Genomic DNA, 23915 nt, shown 5'->3' with positions numbered 1-23915 from the left:
AACACAAGCTTCCATATTTCATACATATTTTGTCCAATTGAGTCCAAACTAGACACATTCGACAAGAGTCGCCACCAGAAGACATGGGTGCAGAAATTGTGACTTACAATCACAGCGCCCCCTGGTGGTAACGCGAAATGTCTTGTTTTGGTACGTGTTATGTTTTTATGTACTACTCAGACAGCTTTCATCAGATCAACTTAAAAATTAGATGAGACTCTACAAAACAAGATGAAGATCTAAAGTTATCAGAATTTAAACTTTTCATCATACCGTGTGACCGTGGTGAGGTCTTAAAGTTCGACTAAACGCCAATATAAGCGAGCTTCTGTAACTTAGACATATTTTGTCCAATCGACTCCAAACTACACATATAAGACAAGAGTCGCGACCGGAAGACATCTACCTAGAAATCATGACTTAAAAGGAAAGCGCCCCCTGGTGGCATCAGGAAATGTCTTGTTTTGGTCATCTTACTCTTTGATGTATTTCCCTCCAGCCACTTTACTAAACCATGTCAAACTGTGTCAAATTGGTCTCAAGATATTGATAATGTAGGCATAACATTATTGTGACTTTTCATCATGCAGATTGTTAATGGCGTGGCATCAAAGTTCATCAGCTCACCATGACCAATGAATCCCATTTTAACAGAGTTACCCTGAACGCAGCATGAGACCGCTTTCGGTTTGTTACGTCTCACACTTGGATGAATTTCTCCTCATTCACTTTGCTAAACCATGTCAAACTGTGTCACATGGGTCTCAATATATTGATAATGTAGGCATAACATTGCTGTGAGTTTTCATCATGCGGATTATTCATAGCTTTGCAGCAGACTTCTTCAACTCGCCATGACAAACGAAGCTGCATTTAACACAGCTGCAAGTGAACGCCTCATGAGACTCTGAAAGAAGTTACGTCGTCACAAGCTGCGGAGCTGTGTATCACGAAGAACCGGAGAACGGTTGGCGAGTCTGGATGAGAGGACGGCGGCGGAGTCACTGTGGACGTTGTTCGCTCAGCAGGTTAGAGTGTGGGACTCAAAGGTTTTTGTCCCCTCTCCCGTTGTGTCTTTTCCTGTGTGAACTCTGCCGCTCTCAACAGCAGCACTGGCTATGAGCTAGCTCCTGCTAGCTCCAACGAAGCATCTCTCAACTGCTACGTAAGTTAAACGGACACTTCTGACTGACTGTGATGATAAGCAAAAGAGACACTGTGGATGTGTGATGTGTTGTACTGCATTTGTTTGATCTGTTTACTAATACTAGCTCTAATAAATACTGTATAAATTATATTTTGCTCCTGAATTGAACTGTGTTAAAGGGGTTCACATGGAAAATATATTTTCAATTATGTAAAGGGTGATTTTTGTTACTATTATACTAATGGAGATTTAGCACTTGCTACACATTGTAAGAGCAGCTGTTCAAAGGAGCACTACGTCTTTTAAGGCTCTTTATTCAGAGTCACGGTGTTGATGTCCTGTCACGTGTTACAGTGAAAAATAACCGTGTCTCCCACCTTCAGTATTTAAATCGTTAATCTCAGACTGACTTCACTGAATTCTTTTGTTAAATATGAGTAAGTCATAGCCTTGTACCTTTACTAGAACAGACAGTGTCATACAGAGTTGTGGGCTTATATGCACTACCTATTTCCTAATCTGAAATGATTATGCTCTGATTAACTTTGAACTAATATTTTATTTTTACCATTTAAAAGTCTGTTAATTACTTAACCTGGCCCATGTATGACTTTACATATCTGTGTATTGGTTTCATGTTCCTCTAGAAGGTCCAACTTGACACACAACTTGAATCCAACCAGACTGAACACTGACTCCAGGTACAGACCTGATTTCATTACTTAAAAACAATCAAAGTATTGCACATAATACATAATGTATTAAATTATAATGCAATACTTTTAATGTGAAATAGCTCCATTAAAAACATTCATTGTCATGGTAGTGCACGTTTTAATCCAAAAGCATATTCAAATACACAGTTGAATATCCACAGAAAATAAGATTACACACTTTGTTCATATGTAACTCTTCCTCTACAATAATGACGATCACTTTCATGTTTCCTATCATTTTATTAGGGACAGACGAGCCTGAAGGACACAGCTGTGATGACCATGTTCTGTCTCTTATGGCAAAGCAGAAATATAAAACACTGGGTTCTTATCTAAAGTGTTTCAAATCAGATCTCCACCATGTTGCTGCTGAGGACATCAGGTGCTGCAGTTCTTCATCTATGAAGAGAAAAAACGCACTGTTAAAGAATGTTTTGTGTTGTGTATAAAGCACAACAGATTTCAGATAGAACTGTTGTACTGTGGTCTTGGTTTATATCCTCATGGTGAAATGTACATATTTTAAGTCCCTTCTGATAAAAGTGCTGAAAGAAATACAACATTGTACAAATACAAAAAATGTCTTTCTACCTCATCAGTACTATTCAAGGTGATAATCTCCCACAGACCTATTGATAACAGTCCAAATCAAGTCTTTCCACTTCTCTCAGTGTGAAAACATAATTCTATAATTAATTTGAGAACTGTTTACAACACTGATGTGTGGAGATTAAAATCATACCTAAACTGTCTAATTCACTGTAAAACTCCATGACATTCGCAGGCCATCTGTAGTTAAGGGAGCAACGCATGGAGTGATGTGTAGATTACTAGTTTGATGATGCATGAGGAGAGGCGGTGGTCGAGTGGCAGAAACTTGGACTATGGGCAGAGAAGGTCTCTGGTTCGTCTTTGGTTCGACTCCATGGAGAGACAACAAAAGTCGAACCTGGATTGATCTGTCCAAAAATCCAAGAGTCTCCCTACCCTCTCTAGTGCCCATGAGCAAGGCACCTCACTCCCCCAACATCTGCTCCCCCGAGCGCCGTACATGGTCGCTCACTGCTCTGTGTGTCCTGCACCAGATGGGTAAAAAGCAGCGATTAAATTTCCCTACCTGCATGAGTGTGCCTTTGCATGTCTGTGCATGTGTTTGGGATGAATAAATGGATTTTAATCTTAATCTTTTAATCTTAATCAGTTGTCTTCCATTTGACCAGCATGAAGCTGCAGATCTCCACCATGTTGCTGCTGGGGACATCAGGAGCTGCATTAATGAGGAGCAGAAGCGTACTGTTATGAATGTTTTGTGTTGTTTATGAAGCACTACATATTTCAGCTAGAACCGATGTACTAGGGTCTTGGTTTGTATCCTAATGGTTAAATGCACATACTTTAAATCGCTTTTGATAAAACGTGACAAAGAAATACAACATTGTACACATAGATAAAATGTCTTTCTACCTCATCTGTAATATTCAAGGTGATGATCTCCCACAGAGCTGTTGATAACAGTCCACATCAAGTCTCTCCACTTCCCTCAGTGTGAAAACATAATTATATAATTAATTGGAGAAGTGTTTACAACACTGATGTGTGGACATTATAATCTTATCACTACTGTCTAATTCACTCTACAACTCCATGACAGACTAAATAAACGATGTGAAAATAGTAATGGCGGATATACCATCCTGTATCAGAATATTGGTGAAACAGTTACTATCACATGAAACGTACACGTGTAGCGTATTGATAGTAACTCATTAAAAAAAATAATGTCACAACCAAAACAAGACTGTGGAGTTATCTTGCTTCAATCTGTTCATTAGACGTGATAAATAAACGGTAACTTTTATAACAATTACATATTACCAAAAACTTGAGGCATGTAAGCATATGATGATAGATAAAGCAATAGGTTATGTTGGATAGTTTGAAGGTTACTTACCTCTAGTTCAGCACCAGCGGCTGGCCAGAAGAAGTGGAGCGATCTTCCTTGCCGCACAGGGCAAACGCAGGCAATGTGGAGACGAGCGCTTGGTCATCGAACGTTCTCTCTTCCCCGACCGCAACAGACTTGAAATTGCCTGTGCTCGGGCCCGTTAGTGCTACAACGTAGCCCTAGTTATTATTAGGGCCCGAGCACCGAAATCGGTGGGAGGCCCTATTGAAATTGAAATGATTATTATTATTATTAGGGCCCGAGCACCGAATGGTGAGAGGCCCTATTGAATCTGTAAGGATTTTTATTATTATTATTATTTATTATTATTTCCCTTTGGGGGGCTTTTTCAGGGTCTAGACATGCTCAAAAAGTTATGAAACTTTGCAGGAAATTCAAGGTCTGCGGATATTTTAGTATTCTGGAGTAATTGGAATTGGGCGTGGCAAAATGGCTCTACAGCGCCCCCTGGAACCAGCCCCTAGGTTTCCACATAACGGATTTTCATCAAAATCTGGATATAGGTGTATCGTGACCAGTCATGAAAAAAAGTCTCATGGAGCATTATGAAAAACGCAACAGGAAGTCCGCCATTTTGCTTTTAGTGGCCATTTTGGCAATATCCCACATTTTTACTTTTACGTACTTGTCCCAGGGCTTTCATCAGATCAACTTCAAATTCAGATGAGTGTCATCACAACAAGATGGAGATAAAAAATGATTGAGGGATTTTTTTTTTATCACACCGTGTGACCGTGGCATGGCGTTAAAAATTGGTTACACGCCATCAAAACACGGGCATCTGTATCTCGGACATACATGTTCCAATCAAGTCCAAACTAGACATGTAAGACAATAGTCCCCGCCTGATGACATCTATGCATAAATGATGACTTAAAACCGCAGCGCCCCCTGGTGGCAACAGGAAATGTCTTGTTTTTTGCTTGTCTTACACTTGGATGAATTTCTCCTCATCCACTGACCTCAACCATGTCAAACTGTATCAAATGGGTCCCAAGACATTGACAATGAAGACATAAGATTACCGTGACTTTTCGTCAAACGCCATATGAATGGCGTGGCATTAAAGTTCATCAACTCGCCGTGAAACACGAAATTGCTGTAACTTCAGTGTTCATGATTCTATCTCTCTCAAACTACATGTGTGTAACAACAGCCCCCCCCTGAAGATATTCATATGGTTTTAAGAAATGGGCGTGGCAAAAAAACTGACCAGCGCCCCCTATAGGGCAACCCCGGCACTACGATGGCCGACATTTATACAAATCTATCGGGACATGTGTCGTTTCATAACAAACAAAAAAATATCTTGGATAGGTATGCTTGACCAAACAGGGAGGCCGCCATTTTGGATTAAGTGGCCATTTTTTTCCCATATTCCACATTTTTACTTGATGCACTTGTCCCAGGGCTTTCATCAGATTAACTTCAAATTAAGATCAGTGCCATCACAACAAGATGGAGATAAAAAGTGATTAAGAGATTGACCTTTCGTCACATCGTGTGACCGTGGCGTGGCGTCTTGAGTTTGATTAAACGCCATCAAAACACGAGGTTCTGTATCTCGGACATACATTGTCCAATCGAGTCCAAACTAGACATGTAAGACAAGGGTGCCATCCTGATGACATCTACACAGAAATTATGACTTGAAATTACAGCGCCCCCTGGTGGCTACAGGAAGTGACATGTTTTATACTTTGATGAACTGCTCCTGGCTGATTTACAATATACAGCTCAAATCAGATCAGTCAAGTCATTAGATCATGGTCAGAATTGTGACGTTTCCTCAAACCGTGTAAACATTGATGTGCGGCGAAGGATTTTCCTTCGCCAAAGGACACGATGTTATCATAACTCCACTGTGCATTGTCCCATCACTACAAAACTTCTGTCACATGGTCAGAGTCCAAGCCTGAACAGCTCTATGTGTCAATATTTCCTCAGTGTCATAGCGCCACCTACTGATTCGCCAGGAAACAGGAAGTACTTTGTTAATCCACTCTGCATTATCCAACCGGCTCCAAACTACTGACCTATGATCACAATCCTGAATAGAACAGCTCCATATATGAATATTAGTTCAGGATCATAGCGCCACCTATTGATCAGTGTGAAAATTAAGTTGCGGAAACATTGTCCAATTGACACAAAATTGCTCACGCTACATCAGAGCGCCTACATGAACAGATATATATGTCTGTGCGTAATAATAGTGATGGCGCCATCTACTGGCAAACCTACTGCCGCAGAGCGCAAAACGGATGCAACGTGGAGAAGTGCATGCTCGATCGATGATGTGTGCTTGGTCATCGATCGTTCTCTCCACCGACCGCAACAGGCTTCAACGTGCGGGTGCTCGGGCCCGCAAGTGCTACAACGTAGCCCTAGTTAGGGCCCGAGCACCGAATGGTGAGAGGCCCTATTGAATCTGTAAGGATTTTTATTATTATTATTATTATTATTATTATTATTATTATTATTATTATTATTATTATTATTATTATTTCCCTTTGGGGGGCTTTTTCGGGGTCTAGACATGCTCAAAAAGTTATGAAACTTTGCAGGAAATTCAAGGTCTGCGGATATTTTAGTATTCTGGAGTAATTGGAATTGGGCGTGGCAAAATGGCTCTACAGCGCCCCCTGGAACCAGCCCCTAGGTTTCCACATAACGGATTTTCATCAAAATCTAGATATAGATGTATCGTGACCAGTCATGAAAAAAAGTCTCATGGAGCATTATGAAAAACACAACAGGAAGTCCGCCATTTTGCTTTTAGTGGCCATTTTGGCAATATCCCACATTTTTACTTTTACGTACTTGTCCCAGGGCTTTCATCAGATCAACTTCAAATTCAGATGAGTGTCATCACAACAAGATGGAGATAAAAAATGATTGAGGGATTTTTTTTTTATCACACCGTGTGACCGTGGCATGGCGTTAAAAATTGGTTACACGCCATCAAAACACGGGCATCTGTATCTCGGACATACATGTTCCAATCAAGTCCAAACTAGACATGTAAGACAATAGTCCCCGCCTGATGACATCTATGCATAAATGATGACTTAAAACCGCAGCGCCCCCTGGTGGCAACAGGAAATGTCTTGTTTTTTGCTTGTCTTACACTTGGATAAATTTCTCCTCATCCACTGACCTCAACCATGTCAAACTGTATCAAATGGGTCCCAAGACATTGACAATGAAGACATAAGATTACCGTGACTTTTCGTCAAACGCCATATGAATGGCGTGGCATTAAAGTTCATCAACTCGCCGTGAAACACGAAATTGCTGTAACTTCAGTGTTCATGATTCTATCTCTCTCAAACTACATGTGTGTAACAACAGCCCCCTCCTGAAGATATTCATATGGTTTTAAGAAATGGGCGTGGCAAAAAAACTGACCAGCGCCCCCTATAGGGCAACCCCGGCACTACGATGGCCGACATTTATACAAATCTATCGGGACATGTGTCGTTTCATAACAAACAAAAAAATATCTTGGATAGGTATGCTTGACCAAACAGGGAGGCCGCCATTTTGGATTAAGTGGCCATTTTTTTCCCATATTCCAAATTTTTACTTGATGCACTTGTCCCAGGGCTTTCATCAGATTAACTTCAAATTAAGATCAGTGCCATCACAACAAGATGGAGATAAAAAGTGATTAAGAGATTGACCTTTCGTCACACCGTGTGACCGTGGCGTGGCGTCTTGAGTTTGATTAAACGCAATCAAAACACGAGGTTCTGTATCTCGGACATACATTGTCCAATCGAGTCCAAACTAGACATGTAAGACAAGGGTGCCATCCTGATGACATCTACACAGAAATTATGACTTGAAATTACAGCGCCCCCTGGTGGCTACAGGAAGTGACATGTTTTATACTTTGATGAACTGCTCCTGGCTGATTTACAATATACAGCTCAAATCAGATCAGTCAAGTCATTAGATCATGGTCAGAATTGTGACGTTTCCTCAAACCATGTAAACATTGATGTTTGGCGAAGGATCATCCTTCGCCAAAGGACACGATGTTTTCATAATTACACTGTGCATTGTCCTATCACTACCAAACTTCTGTCACATGATAAGAGTACAAGCCTGAACAGCTCTATGTGTCAATATTTCCTCAGTGTCATAGCGCCACCTACTGATTCACCAGGAAACAGGAAGTACTTTGTTAATCCACTCTGCATTATCCAACCGGCTCCAAACTACTGACCTATGATCACAATACTGATCTGAACAGCTCCACATATAAATATTAGTTCAGGGTCATAGCGCCACCTACTGATCAGTGTGAAAATTAAGTTGTGTTAACATTGTCCAATTGACACAAAATTGCTCACGCTACATCAGAGCGCCTACATGAACAGATATATATGTCTGTGCGTAATAATAGTGATGGCGCCACCTACTGGCAAACCTACTGCCGCAGAGCGCAAAACGCATGCAACGTGGAGAAGTGCATGCTCGATCGATGATGTGCGCTTGGTCATCGATCGCTCTCTCCACCGACCGCAACAGGCTTCAACGTGCGGGTGCTCGGGCCCGCAAGTGCTACAAAGTAGCCCTATTTAGGGCCCGAGCACCGAAATCGGTGGGAGGCCCTATTGAAATTGAAATGATTATTATTATTATTATTATTATTATTTTTCTTAGCTTAAATGAATTGGCTTTTTGAGGGCTTTAATGTGCTCAAAAAGTTGTAGGAGTTTGCAGTAAATTCGAAGGCGGCGTAAAATTACGTATTCTGGAGTATTTTGAAAAGGGCGTGGCAAAATGGCTCAAGAGCGCCACCTACGGAAAAGCCCCTCATTTAGCATTCACCGATCCTCAAAAAAAACAAAGATTATTGTGTATCATGACTAGATGCACAAAAAAGTCCATCAGTGCATTATGAATAACGCAACAGGAAGCCCGCCAGTTTGACTTTAGTGGCCATTTTGGTCATATTCCATATTTTTTCTTTGATGTACTTGTCGTACAGCTTTCATCAGATCAACTTCAAATTTAGACGATCGTCATCACAACAAATTGGAGATCTAAAGTTATTGAAGGATTACGTTTTAGCAAAACCGTCTGACCGTGGTGTGGCGTTAAAGTTTGATGAAACGCCATCAAAACACAAGCTTCCATATTTCAGACATATTTTGTCCAATTGAGTCCAAACTAGACACATTCGACAAGAGTCGCCACCAGAAGACATGGGTGCAGAAATTGTGACTTACAATCACAGCGCCCCCTGGTGGTAACGCGAAATGTCTTGTTTTGGTACGTGTTATGTTTTTATGTACTACTCAGACAGCTTTCATCAGATCAACTTAAAAATTAGATGAGACTCTACAAAACAAGATGAAGATCTAAAGTTATCAGAATTTAAACTTTTCATCATACCGTGTGACCGTGGTGAGGTCTCAAAGTTCGACTAAACGCCAATATAAGCGAGCTTCTGTAACTTAGACATATTTTGTCCAATCGACTCCAAACTACACATATAAGACAAGAGTCGCGACCGGAAGACATCTACCTAGAAATCATGACTTAAAAGGAAAGCGCCCCCTGGTGGCATCAGGAAATGTCTTGTTTTGGTCATCTTACTCTTTGATGTATTTCCCTCCAGCCACTTTACTAAACCATGTCAAACTGTGTCAAATTGGTCTCAAGATATTGATAATGTAGGCATAACATTATTGTGACTTTTCATCATGCAGATTGTTAATGGCGTGGCATCAAAGTTCATCAGCTCACCATGACCAATGAAACCCATTTTAACAGAGTTACCCTGAACGCAGCATGAGACCGCTTTCGGTTTGTTACGTCTCACACTTGGATGTATTTCTCCTCATTCACTTTGCTAAACCATGTCAAACTGTGTCACATGGGTCTCAATATATTGATAATGTAGGCATAACATTGCTGTGAGTTTTCATCATGCGGATTATTCATAGCTTTGCAGCAGACTTCTTCAACTCGCCATGACAAACGAAGCTGCATTTAACACAGCTGCAAGTGAACGCCTCATGAGACTCTGAAAAAAGTTACGTCGTCACAAGCTGCGGAGCTGTGTATCACGAAGAACCGGAGAACGGTTGGCGAGTCTGGATGAGAGGACGGCGGCGGAGTCACTGTGGACGTTGTTCGCTCAGCAGGTTAGAGTGTGGGACGCACTCAAAGCTTTTTTCCCCTCTACCGTTGTGTCTTTTCCTGTGTGAACTCTGCCGCTCTCAACAGCAGCACTGGCTATGAGCTAGCTCCTGCTAGCTCCAACGAAGCATCTCTCAACTGCTACGTAAGTTAAACGGACACTTCTGACTGACTGTGATGATAAGCAAAAGAGACACTGTGGATGTGTGATGTGTTGTACTGCATTTGTTTGATCTGTTTACTAATACTAGCTCTAATAAATACTGTATAAATTATTTGCTCCTGAATTGAACTGTGTTAAAGGGGTTCACATGGAAAATATATGTTCAATTATGTAAAGGGTGATTTTTGTTACTATTATACTAATGGAGATTTAGCACTTGCTACACATTGTAAGAGCAGCTGTTCAAAGGAGCACTACGTCTTTTAAGGCTCTTTATTCAGAGTCACGGTGTTGATGTCCTGTCACGTGTTACAGTGAAAAATAACCGTGTCTCCCACCTTCAGTATTTAAATCGTTAATCTCAGACAGACTTCACTGAATTCTTTTGTTAAATATGAGTAAGTCATAGCCTTGTACCTTTACTAGAACAGACAGTGTCATACAGAGTTGTGGGCTTATATGCACTACCTATTTCCTAATCTGAAATGATTATGCTCTGATTAACTTTGAACTAATATTTTATTTTTACCATTTAAAAGTCTGTTAATTACTTAACCTGGCCCATGTATGACTTTACATATCTGTGTATTGGTTTCATGTTCCTCTAGAAGGTCCAACTTGACACACAACTTGAATCCAACCAGACTGAACACTGACTCCAGGTACAGACCTGATTTCATTACTTAAAAACAATCAAAGTATTGCACATAATACATAATGTATTAAATTATAATGCAATACTTTTAATGTGAAATAGCTCCATTAAAAACATTCATTGTCATGGTAGTGCACGTTTTAATCCAAAAGCATATTCAAATACACAGTTGAATATCCACAGAAAATAAGATTACACACTTTGTTCATATGTAACTCTTCCTCTACAATAATGACGATCACTTTCATGTTTCCTATCATTTTATTAGGGACAGACGAGCCTGAAGGACACAGCTGTGATGACCATGTTCTGTCTCTTATGGCAAAGCAGAAATATAAAACACTGGGTTCTTATCTAAAGTGTATCAAATCAGATCTCCACCATGTTGCTGCTGAGGACATCAGGTGCTGCAGTTCTTCATCTATGAAGAGAAAAAACGCACTGTTAAAGAATGTTTTGTGTTGTGTATAAAGCACAACAGATTTCAGATAGAACTGTTGTACTGTGGTCTTGGTTTATATCCTCATGGTGAAATGTACATATTTTAAGTCCCTTCTGATAAAAGTGCTGAAAGAAATACAACATTGTACAAATACATAAAATGTCTTTCTACCTCATCAGTACTATTCAAGGTGATAATCTCCCACAGACCTATTGATAACAGTCCAAATCAAGTCTTTCCACTTCTCTCAGTGTGAAAACATAATTCTATAATTAATTTGAGAACTGTTTACAACACTGATGTGTGGAGATTAAAATCATACCTAAACTGTCTAATTCACTGTAAAACTCCATGACATTCGCAGGCCATCTGTAGTTAAGGGAGCAACGCATGGAGTGATGTGTAGATTACTAGTTTGATGATGCATGAGGAGAGGCGGTGGTCGAGTGGCAGAAACTTGGACTATGGGCAGAGAAGGTCTCTGGTTCGTCTTTGGTTCGACTCCATGGAGAGACAACAAAAGTCGAACCTGGATTGATCTGTCCAAAAATCCAAGAGTCTCCCTACCCTCTCTAGTGCCCATGAGCAAGGCACCTCACTCCCCCAACATCTGCTCCCCCGAGCGCCGTACATGGTCGCTCACTGCTCTGTGTGTCCTGCACCAGATGGGTAAAAAGCAGCGATTAAATTTCCCTACCTGCATGAGTGTGCCTTTGCATGTCTGTGCATGTGTTTGGGATGAATAAATGGATTTTAATCTTAATCTTTTAATCTTAATCAGTTGTCTTCCAGTTGACCAGCATGAAGCTGCAGATCTCCACCATGTTGCTGCTGGGGACATCAGGAAATGCATTAATGAGGAGCAGAAGCGTACTGTTATGAATGTTTTGTGTTGTTTATGAAGCACTACTTATTTCAGCTAGAACCGATGTACTAGGGTCTGGGTTTGTATCCTAATGGTTAAATGCACATACTTTAAATCGCTTTTGATAAAACGTGACAAAGAAATACAACATTGTACACATAGATAAAATGTCTTTCTACCTCATCTGTAATATTCAAGGTGATGATCTCCCACAGAGCTGTTGATAACAGTCCACATCAAGTCTCTCCACTTCCCTCAGTGTGAAAACATAATTATATAATTAATTGGAGAAGTGTTTACAACACTGATGTGTGGACATTATAATGTTATCACTACTGTCTAATTCACTCTACAACTCCATGACAGACTAAATAAACAATGTGAAAATAGTAATGGCGGATATACCATCCTGTATTAGAATATTGGTGAAACAGTTACTATCACATGAAACGTACACGTGTAGCGTATTGATAGTAACTCATTAAAAAAAATAATGTCACAACCAAAACAAGACTGTCGAGTTATCTTGCTTCAATCTGTTCATTAGACGTGATAAATAAACGGTAACTTTTATAACAATTACATATTACAAAAAACTTGAGGCATGTAAGCATATGATGATAGATAAAGCAATAGGTTATGTTGGATAGTTTCAAGGTTACTTACCTCTAGTTCAGCACCAGCGGCTGGCCAGAAGAAGTGGAGCGATCTTCCTTGCCGCACAGGGCAAACGCAGGCAATGTGGAGACGAGCGCTTGGTCATCGAACGTTCTCTCTTCCCCGACCGCAACAGACTTGAAATTGCCTGTGCTCGGGCCCGTTAGTGCTACAACGTAGCCCTAGTTATTATTATTTTTCTTAGCTTAAATGAATTGGCTTTTTGAGGGCTTTAATGTGCTCAAAAAGTTGTAGGAGTTTGCAGTAAATTCGAAGGCGGCAAAAATTTACGTATTCTGGAGTATTTTGAAAAGGGCGTGGCAAAATGGCTCAAGAGCGCCACCTACGGAAAAGCCCCTCATTTAGCATTCACCGATCCTCAAAAAAAACAAAGATTATTGTGTATCATGACTAGATGCACAAAAAAGTCCATCAGTGCATTATGAATAACGCAACAGGAAGCCCGCCAGTTTGACTTTAGTGGCCATTTTGGTCATATTCCATATTTTTTCTTTGATGTACTTGTCGTACAGCTTTCATCAGATCAACTTCAAATTTAGACGATTGTCATCACAACAAATTGGAGATCTAAAGTTATTGAAGGATTACGTTTTAGCAAAACCGTCTGACCGTGGTGTGGCGTTAAAGTTTGATGAAACGCCATCAAAACACAAGCTTCCATATTTCAGACATATTTTGTCCAATTGAGTCCAAACTAGACACATACGACAAGATTCGCCACCAGAAGACATTGGTGCAGAAATTGTGACTTACAATCACAGCGCCCCCTGGTGGCAACAGGAAATGTCTTGTTTTTGGTACGTGTTATGTTTTTATGTACTACTCAGACAGCTTTCATCAGATCAACTTAAAAATTAGATGAGACTCTACAAAACAAGATGAAGATCTAAAGTTATCAATATTTAAACTTTTCATCATACCGTGTGACCGTGGTGAGGTCTCAAAGTTCGACTAAACGCCAATATAAGCGAGCTTCTGTAACTTAGACATATTTTGTCCAATCGACTCCAAACTACACATATAAGACAAGAGTCGCGACCGGAAGACATCTACCTAGAAATCATGACTTAAAAGGAAAGCGCCCCCTGGTGGCATCAGGAAATGTCTTGTTTTGGTCATCTTACTCTTTGATGTATTTCCCTCCAGCCACTTTACTAAACCATGTCAAACTGTGTCAAATTGGTCTCAAGATATTGATAATGTAGGCATAACATTATTGTGACTTTTCATCATGCAGATTGTTAATGGCGTGGCATCAAAGTTCATCAGCTCACCATGACCAATGAAACCCATTTTAACAGAGTTACCATGAACGCAGCATGAGACTGCTTTCGGTTTGTTACGTCTCACACTTGGATGTATTTCTCCTCATTCACTTTGCTAAACCATGTCAAACTGTGTCACATGGGTCTCAATATATTGATAATGTAGGCATAACATTGCTGTGAGTTTTCATCATGCGGATTATTCATAGCTTTGCAGCAGACTTCTTCAACTCGCCATGACAAACAAAGCTGCATTTAACACAGCTGCAAGTGAACGCCTCATGAGACTCTGAAAAAAGTTACGTCGTCACAAGCTGCGGAGCTGTGTATCACGAAGAACCGGAGAACGGTTGGCGAGTCTGGATGAGAGGACGGCGGCGGAGTCACTGTGGACGTTGTTCGCTCAGCAGGTTAGAGTGTGGGACGCACTCAAAGCTTTTTTCCCCTCTCCCGTTGTGTCTTTTCCTGTGTGAACTCTGCCGCTCTCAACAGCAGCACTGGCTATGAGCTAGCTCCTGCTAGCTCCAACGAAGCATCTCTCAACTGCTACGTAAGTTAAACGGACACTTCTGACTGACTGTGATGATAAGCAAAAGAGACACTGTGGATGTGTGATGTGTTGTACTGCATTTGTTTGATCTGTTTACTAATACTAGCTCTAATAAATACTGTATAAATTATATTTTGCTCCTGAATTGAACTGTGTTAAAGGGGTTCACATGGAAAATATATGTTCAATTATGTAAAGGGTGATTTTTGTTACTATTATACTAATGGAGATTTAGCACTTGCTACACATTGTAAGAGCAGCTGTTCAAAGGAGCACTACGTCTTTTAAGGCTCTTTATTCAGAGTCACGGTGTTGATGTCCTGTCACGTGTTACAGTGAAAAATAACCGTGTCTCCCACCTTCAGTATTTAAATCGTTAATCTCAGACAGACTTCACTGAATTCTTTTGTTAAATATGAGTAAGTCATAGCCTTGTACCTTTACTAGAACAGACAGTGTCATACAGAGTTGTGGGCTTATATGCACTACCTATTTCCTAATCTGAAATGATTATGCTCTGATTAACTTTGAACTAATATTTTATTTTTACCATTTAAAAGTCTGTTAATTACTTAACCTGGCCCATGTATGACTTTACATATCTGTGTATTGGTTTCATGTTCCTCTAGAAGGTCCAACTTGACACACAACTTGAATCCAACCAGACTGAACACTGACTCCAGGTACAGACCTGATTTCATTACTTAAAAACAATCAAAGTATTGCACATAATACATAATGTATTAAATTATAATGCAATACTTTTAATGTGAAATAGCTCCATTAAAAACATTCATTGTCATGGTAGTGCACGTTTTAATCCAAAAGCATATTCAAATACACAGTTGAATATCCACAGAAAATAAGATTACACACTTTGTTCATATGTAACTCTTCCTCTACAATAATGACGATCACTTTCATGTTTCCTATCATTTTATTAGGGACAGACGAGCCTGAAGGACACAGCTGTGATGACCATGTTCTGTCTCTTATGGCAAAGCAGAAATATAAAACACTGGGTTCTTATCTAAAGTGTATCAAATCAGATCTCCACCATGTTGCTGCTGAGGACATCAGGTGCTGCAGTTCTTCATCTATGAAGAGAAAAAACGCACTGTTAAAGAATGTTTTGTGTTGTGTATAAAGCACAACAGATTTCAGATAGAACTGTTGTACTGTGGTCTTGGTTTATATCCTCATGGTGAAATGTACATATTTTAAGTCCCTTCTGATAAAAGTGCTGAAAGAAATACAACATTGTACAAATACATAAAATGTCTTTCTACCTCATCAGTACTATTCAAGGTGATAATCTCCCACAGACCTATTGATAACAGTCCAAATCAAGTCTTTCCACTTCTCTCAGTGTGAAAACATAATTCTATAATTAATTTGAGAACTGTTTACAACACTGATGTGTGGAGATTAAAATCATACCTAAACTGTCTAATTCACTGTAAAACTCCATGACATTCGCAGGCCATCTGTAGTTAAGGGAGCAACGCATGGAGTGATGTGTAGATTACTAGTTTGATGATGCATGAGGAGAGGCGGTGGTCGAGTGGCAGAAACTTGGACTATGGGCAGAGAAGGTCTCTGGTTCGTCTTTGGTTCGACTCCATGGAGAGACAACAAAAGTCGAACCTGGATTGATCTGTCCAAAAATCCAAGAGTCTCCCTACCCTCTCTAGTGCCCATGAGCAAGGCACCTCACTCCCCCAACATCTGCTCCCCCGAGCGCCGTACATGGTCGCTCACTGCTCTGTGTGTCCTGCACCAGATGGGTAAAAAGCAGCGATTAAATTTCCCTACCTGCATGAGTGTGCCTTTGCATGTCTGTGCATGTGTTTGGGATGAATAAATGGATTTTAATCTTAATCTTTTAATCTTAATCAGTTGTCTTCCAGTTGACCAGCATGAAGCTGCAGATCTCCACCATGTTGCTGCTGGGGACATCAGGAAATGCATTAATGAGGAGCAGAAGCGTACTGTTATGAATGTTTTGTGTTGTTTATGAAGCACTACTTATTTCAGCTAGAACCGATGTACTAGGGTCTGGGTTTGTATCCTAATGGTTAAATGCACATACTTTAAATCGCTTTTGATAAAACGTGACAAAGAAATACAACATTGTACACATAGATAAAATGTCTTTCTACCTCATCTGTAATATTCAAGGTGATGATCTCCCACAGAGCTGTTGATAACAGTCCACATCAAGTCTCTCCACTTCCCTCAGTGTGAAAACATAATTATATAATTAATTGGAGAAGTGTTTACAACACTGATGTGTGGACATTATAATGTTATCACTACTGTCTAATTCACTCTACAACTCCATGACAGACTAAATAAACAATGTGAAAATAGTAATGGCGGATATACCATCCTGTATCAGAATATTGGTGAAACAGTTACTATCACATGAAACGTACACGTGTAGCGTATTGATAGTAACTCATTAAAAAAAATAATGTCACAACCAAAACAAGACTGTCGAGTTATCTTGCTTCAATCTGTTCATTAGACGTGATAAATAAACGGTAACTTTTATAACAATTACATATTACAAAAAACTTGAGGCATGTAAGCATATGATGATAGATAAAGCAATAGGTTATGTTGGATAGTTTCAAGGTTACTTACCTCTAGTTCAGCACCAGCGGCTGGCCAGAAGAAGTGGAGCGATCTTCCTTGCCGCACAGGGCAAACGCAGGCAATGTGGAGACGAGCGCTTGGTCATCGAACGTTCTCTCTTCCCCGACCGCAACAGACTTGAAATTGCCTGTGCTCGGGCCCGTTAGTGCTACAACGTAGCCCTAGTTAGGGCCCGAGCACCGAATGGTGAGAGGCCCTATTGAATCTGTAAGGATTTTTATTATTATTATTATTATTATTATTATTTCCCTTTGGGGGGCTTTTTCAGGGTCTAGACATGCTCAAAAAGTTATGAAACTTTGCAGGAAATTCAAGGTCTGCGGATATTTTAGTATTCTGGAGTAATTGGAATTGGGCGTGGCAAAATGGCTCTACAGCGCCCCCTGGAACCAGCCCCTAGGTTTCCACATAACGGATTTTCATCAAAATCTGGATATAGGTGTATCGTGACCAGTCATGAAAAAAAGTCTCATGGAGCATTATGAAAAACGCAACAGGAAGTCCGCCATTTTGCTTTTAGTGGCCATTTTGGCAATATCCCACATTTTTACTTTTACGTACTTGTCCCAGGGCTTTCATCAGATCAACTTCAAATTCAGATGAGTGTCATCACAACAAGATGGAGATAAAAAATTATTGAGGGATTTTTTTTTTATCACACCGTGTGACCGTGGCATGGCGTTAAAAATTGGTTACACGCCATCAAAACACGGGCATCTGTATCTCGGACATACATGTTCCAATCAAGTCCAAACTAGACATGTAAGACAATAGTCCCCGCCTGATGACATCTATGCATAAATGATGACTTAAAACCGCAGCGCCCCCTGGTGGCAACAGGAAATGTCTTGTTTTTTGCTTGTCTTACACTTGGATGAATTTCTCCTCATCCACTGACCTCAACCATGTCAAACTGTATCAAATGGGTCCCAAGACATTGACAATGAAGACATAAGATTACCGTGACTTTTCGTCAAACGCCATATGAATGGCGTGGCATTAAAGTTCATCAACTCGCCGTGAAACACGAAATTGCTGTAACTTCAGTGTTCATGATTCTATCTCTCTCAAACTACATGTGTGTAACAACAGCCCCCCCCTGAAGATATTCATATGGTTTTAAGAAATGGGCGTGGCAAAAAAACTGACCAGCGCCCCCTATAGGGCAACCCCGGCACTACGATGGCCGACATTTATACAAATCTATCGGGACATGTGTCGTTTCATAACAAACAAAAAAATATCTTGGATAGGTATGCTTGACCAAACAGGGAGGCCGCCATTTTGGATTAAGTGGCCATTTTTTTCCCATATTCCACATTTTTACTTGATGCACTTGTCCCAGGGCTTTCATCAGATTAACTTCAAATTAAGATCAGTGCCATCACAACAAGATGGAGATAAAAAGTGATTAAGAGATTGACCTTTCGTCACATCGTGTGACCGTGGCGTGGCGTCTTGAGTTTGATTAAACGCCATCAAAACACGAGGTTCTGTATCTCGGACATACATTGTCCAATCGAGTCCAAACTAGACATGTAAGACAAGGGTGCCATCCTGATGACATCTACACAGAAATTATGACTTGAAATTACAGCGCCCCCTGGTGGCTACAGGAAGTGACATGTTTTATACTTTGATGAACTGCTCCTGGCTGATTTACAATATACAGCTCAAATCAGATCAGTCAAGTCATTAGATCATGGTCAGAATTGTGACGTTTCCTCAAACCGTGTAAACATTGATGTGCGGCGAAGGATTTTCCTTCGCCAAAGGACACGATGTTATCATAACTCCACTGTGCATTGTCCCATCACTACAAAACTTCTGTCACATGGTCAGAGTCCAAGCCTGAACAGCTCTATGTGTCAATATTTCCTCAGTGTCATAGCGCCACCTACTGATTCGCCAGGAAACAGGAAGTACTTTGTTAATCCACTCTGCATTATCCAACCGGCTCCAAACTACTGACCTATGATCACAATCCTGAATAGAACAGCTCCATATATGAATATTAGTTCAGGATCATAGCGCCACCTATTGATCAGTGTGAAAATTAAGTTGCGGAAACATTGTCCAATTGACACAAAATTGCTCACGCTACATCAGAGCGCCTACATGAACAGATATATATGTCTGTGCGTAATAATAGTGATGGCGCCATCTACTGGCAAACCTACTGCCGCAGAGCGCAAAACGGATGCAACGTGGAGAAGTGCATGCTCGATCGATGATGTGTGCTTGGTCATCGATCGTTCTCTCCACCGACCGCAACAGGCTTCAACGTGCGGGTGCTCGGGCCCGCAAGTGCTACAACGTAGCCCTAGTTAGGGCCCGAGCACCGAATGGTGAGAGGCCCTATTGAATCTGTAAGGATTTTTATTATTATTATTATTATTATTATTATTATTATTATTATTATTATTATTATTATTATTTCCCTTTGGGGGGCTTTTTCAGGGTCTAGACATGCTCAAAAAGTTATGAAACTTTGCAGGAAATTCAAGGTCTGCGGATATTTTAGTATTCTGGAGTAATTGGAATTGGGCGTGGCAAAATGGCTCTACAGCGCCCCCTGGAACCAGCCCCTAGGTTTCCACATAACGGATTTTCATCAAAATCTAGATATAGATGTATCGTGACCAGTCATGAAAAAAAGTCTCATGGAGCATTATGAAAAACACAACAGGAAGTCCGCCATTTTGCTTTTAGTGGCCATTTTGGCAATATCCCACATTTTTACTTTTACGTACTTGTCCCAGGGCTTTCATCAGATCAACTTCAAATTCAGATGAGTGTCATCACAACAAGATGGAGATAAAAAATGATTGAGGGATTTTTTTTTTATCACACCGTGTGACCGTGGCATGGCGTTAAAAATTGGTTACACGCCATCAAAACACGGGCATCTGTATCTCGGACATACATGTTCCAATCAAGTCCAAACTAGACATGTAAGACAATAGTCCCCGCCTGATGACATCTATGCATAAATGATGACTTAAAACCGCAGCGCCCCCTGGTGGCAACAGGAAATGTCTTGTTTTTTGCTTGTCTTACACTTGGATAAATTTCTCCTCATCCACTGACCTCAACCATGTCAAACTGTATCAAATGGGTCCCAAGACATTGACAATGAAGACATAAGATTACCGTGACTTTTCGTCAAACGCCATATGAATGGCGTGGCATTAAAGTTCATCAACTCGCCGTGAAACACGAAATTGCTGTAACTTCAGTGTTCATGATTCTATCTCTCTCAAACTACATGTGTGTAACAACAGCCCCCTCCTGAAGATATTCATATGGTTTTAAGAAATGGGCGTGGCAAAAAAACTGACCAGCGCCCCCTATAGGGCAACCCCGGCACTACGATGGCCGACATTTATACAAATCTATCGGGACATGTGTCGTTTCATAACAAACAAAAAAATATCTTGGATAGGTATGCTTGACCAAACAGGGAGGCCGCCATTTTGGATTAAGTGGCCATTTTTTTCCCATATTCCAAATTTTTACTTGATGCACTTGTCCCAGGGCTTTCATCAGATTAACTTCAAATTAAGATCAGTGCCATCACAACAAGATGGAGATAAAAAGTGATTAAGAGATTGACCTTTCGTCACACCGTGTGACCGTGGCGTGGCGTCTTGAGTTTGATTAAACGCAATCAAAACACGAGGTTCTGTATCTCGGACATACATTGTCCAATCGAGTCCAAACTAGACATGTAAGACAAGGGTGCCATCCTGATGACATCTACACAGAAATTATGACTTGAAATTACAGCGCCCCCTGGTGGCTACAGGAAGTGACATGTTTTATACTTTGATGAACTGCTCCTGGCTGATTTACAATATACAGCTCAAATCAGATCAGTCAAGTCATTAGATCATGGTCAGAATTGTGACGTTTCCTCAAACCATGTAAACATTGATGTTTGGCGAAGGATCATCCTTCGCCAAAGGACACGATGTTTTCATAATTACACTGTGCATTGTCCTATCACTACCAAACTTCTGTCACATGATAAGAGTACAAGCCTGAACAGCTCTATGTGTCAATATTTCCTCAGTGTCATAGCGCCACCTACTGATTCACCAGGAAACAGGAAGTACTTTGTTAATCCACTCTGCATTATCCAACCGGCTCCAAACTACTGACCTATGATCACAATACTGATCTGAACAGCTCCACATATAAATATTAGTTCAGGGTCATAGCGCCACCTACTGATCAGTGTGAAAATTAAGTTGTGTTAACATTGTCCAATTGACACAAAATTGCTCACGCTACATCAGAGCGCCTACATGAACAGATATATATGTCTGTGCGTAATAATAGTGATGGCGCCACCTACTGGCAAACCTACTGCCGCAGAGCGCAAAACGCATGCAACGTGGAGAAGTGCATGCTCGATCGATGATGTGCGCTTGGTCATCGATCGCTCTCTCCACCGACCGCAACAGGCTTCAACGTGCGGGTGCTCGGGCCCGCAAGTGCTACAAAGTAGCCCTAGTTAGGGCCCGAGCACCGAAATCGGTGGGAGGCCCTATTGAAATTGAAATGATTATTATTATTATTATTATTATTATTTTTCTTAGCTTAAATGAATTGGCTTTTTGAGGGCTTTAATGTGCTCAAAAAGTTGTAGGAGTTTGCAGTAAATTCGAAGGCGGCGTAAAATTACGTATTCTGGAGTATTTTGAAAAGGGCGTGGCAAAATGGCTCAAGAGCGCCACCTACGGAAAAGCCCCTCATTTAGCATTCACCGATCCTCAAAAAAAACAAAGATTATTGTGTATCATGACTAGATGCACAAAAAAGTCCATCAGTGCATTATGAATAACGCAACAGGAAGCCCGCCAGTTTGACTTTAGTGGCCATTTTGGTCATATTCCATATTTTTTCTTTGATGTACTTGTCGTACAGCTTTCATCAGATCAACTTCAAATTTAGACGATCGTCATCACAACAAATTGGAGATCTAAAGTTATTGAAGGATTACGTTTTAGCAAAACCGTCTGACCGTGGTGTGGCGTTAAAGTTTGATGAAACGCCATCAAAACACAAGCTTCCATATTTCAGACATATTTTGTCCAATTGAGTCCAAACTAGACACATTCGACAAGAGTCGCCACCAGAAGACATGGGTGCAGAAATTGTGACTTACAATCACAGCGCCCCCTGGTGGTAACGCGAAATGTCTTGTTTTGGTACGTGTTATGTTTTTATGTACTACTCAGACAGCTTTCATCAGATCAACTTAAAAATTAGATGAGACTCTACAAAACAAGATGAAGATCTAAAGTTATCAGAATTTAAACTTTTCATCATACCGTGTGACCGTGGTGAGGTCTCAAAGTTCGACTAAACGCCAATATAAGCGAGCTTCTGTAACTTAGACATATTTTGTCCAATCGACTCCAAACTACACATATAAGACAAGAGTCGCGACCGGAAGACATCTACCTAGAAATCATGACTTAAAAGGAAAGCGCCCCCTGGTGGCATCAGGAAATGTCTTGTTTTGGTCATCTTACTCTTTGATGTATTTCCCTCCAGCCACTTTACTAAACCATGTCAAACTGTGTCAAATTGGTCTCAAGATATTGATAATGTAGGCATAACATTATTGTGACTTTTCATCATGCAAAAGAGACACTGTGGATGTGTGATGTGTTGTACTGCATTTGTTTGATCTGTTTACTAATACTAGCTCTAATAAATACTGTATAAATTATATTTTGCTCCTGAATTGAACTGTGTTAAAGGGGTTCACATGGAAAATATATGTTCAATTATGTAAAGGGTGATTTTTGTTACTATTATACTAATGGAGATTTAGCACTTGCTACACATTGTAAGAGCAGCTGTTCAAAGGAGCACTACGTCTTTTAAGGCTCTTTATTCAGAGTCACGGTGTTGATGTCCTGTCACGTGTTACAGTGAAAAATAACCGTGTCTCCCACCTTCAGTATTTAAATCGTTAATCTCAGACAGACTTCACTGAATTCTTTTGTTAAATATGAGTAAGTCATAGCCTTGTACCTTTACTAGAACAGACAGTGTCATACAGAGTTGTGGGCTTATATGCACTACCTATTTCCTAATCTGAAATGATTATGCTCTGATTAACTTTGAACTAATATTTTATTTTTACCATTTAAAAGTCTGTTAATTACTTAACCTGGCCCATGTATGACTTTACATATCTGTGTATTGGTTTCATGTTCCTCTAGAAGGTCCAACTTGACACACAACTTGAATCCAACCAGACTGAACACTGACTCCAGGTACAGACCTGATTTCATTACTTAAAAACAATCAAAGTATTGCACATAATACATAATGTATTAAATTATAATGCAATACTTTTAATGTGAAATAGCTCCATTAAAAACATTCATTGTCATGGTAGTGCACGTTTTAATCCAAAAGCATATTCAAATACACAGTTGAATATCCACAGAAAATAAGATTACACACTTTGTTCATATGTAACTCTTCCTCTACAATAATGACGATCACTTTCATGTTTCCTATCATTTTATTAGGGACAGACGAGCCTGAAGGACACAGCTGTGATGACCATGTTCTGTCTCTTATGGCAAAGCAGAAATATAAAACACTGGGTTCTTATCTAAA

This window comes from Platichthys flesus, chromosome 3 (genome assembly GCF_949316205.1).
Source record: "Platichthys flesus chromosome 3, fPlaFle2.1, whole genome shotgun sequence".
Classification (NCBI taxonomy): domain Eukaryota; kingdom Metazoa; phylum Chordata; class Actinopteri; order Pleuronectiformes; family Pleuronectidae; genus Platichthys; species Platichthys flesus.
This window is presented reverse-complemented; position numbering follows the sequence as displayed.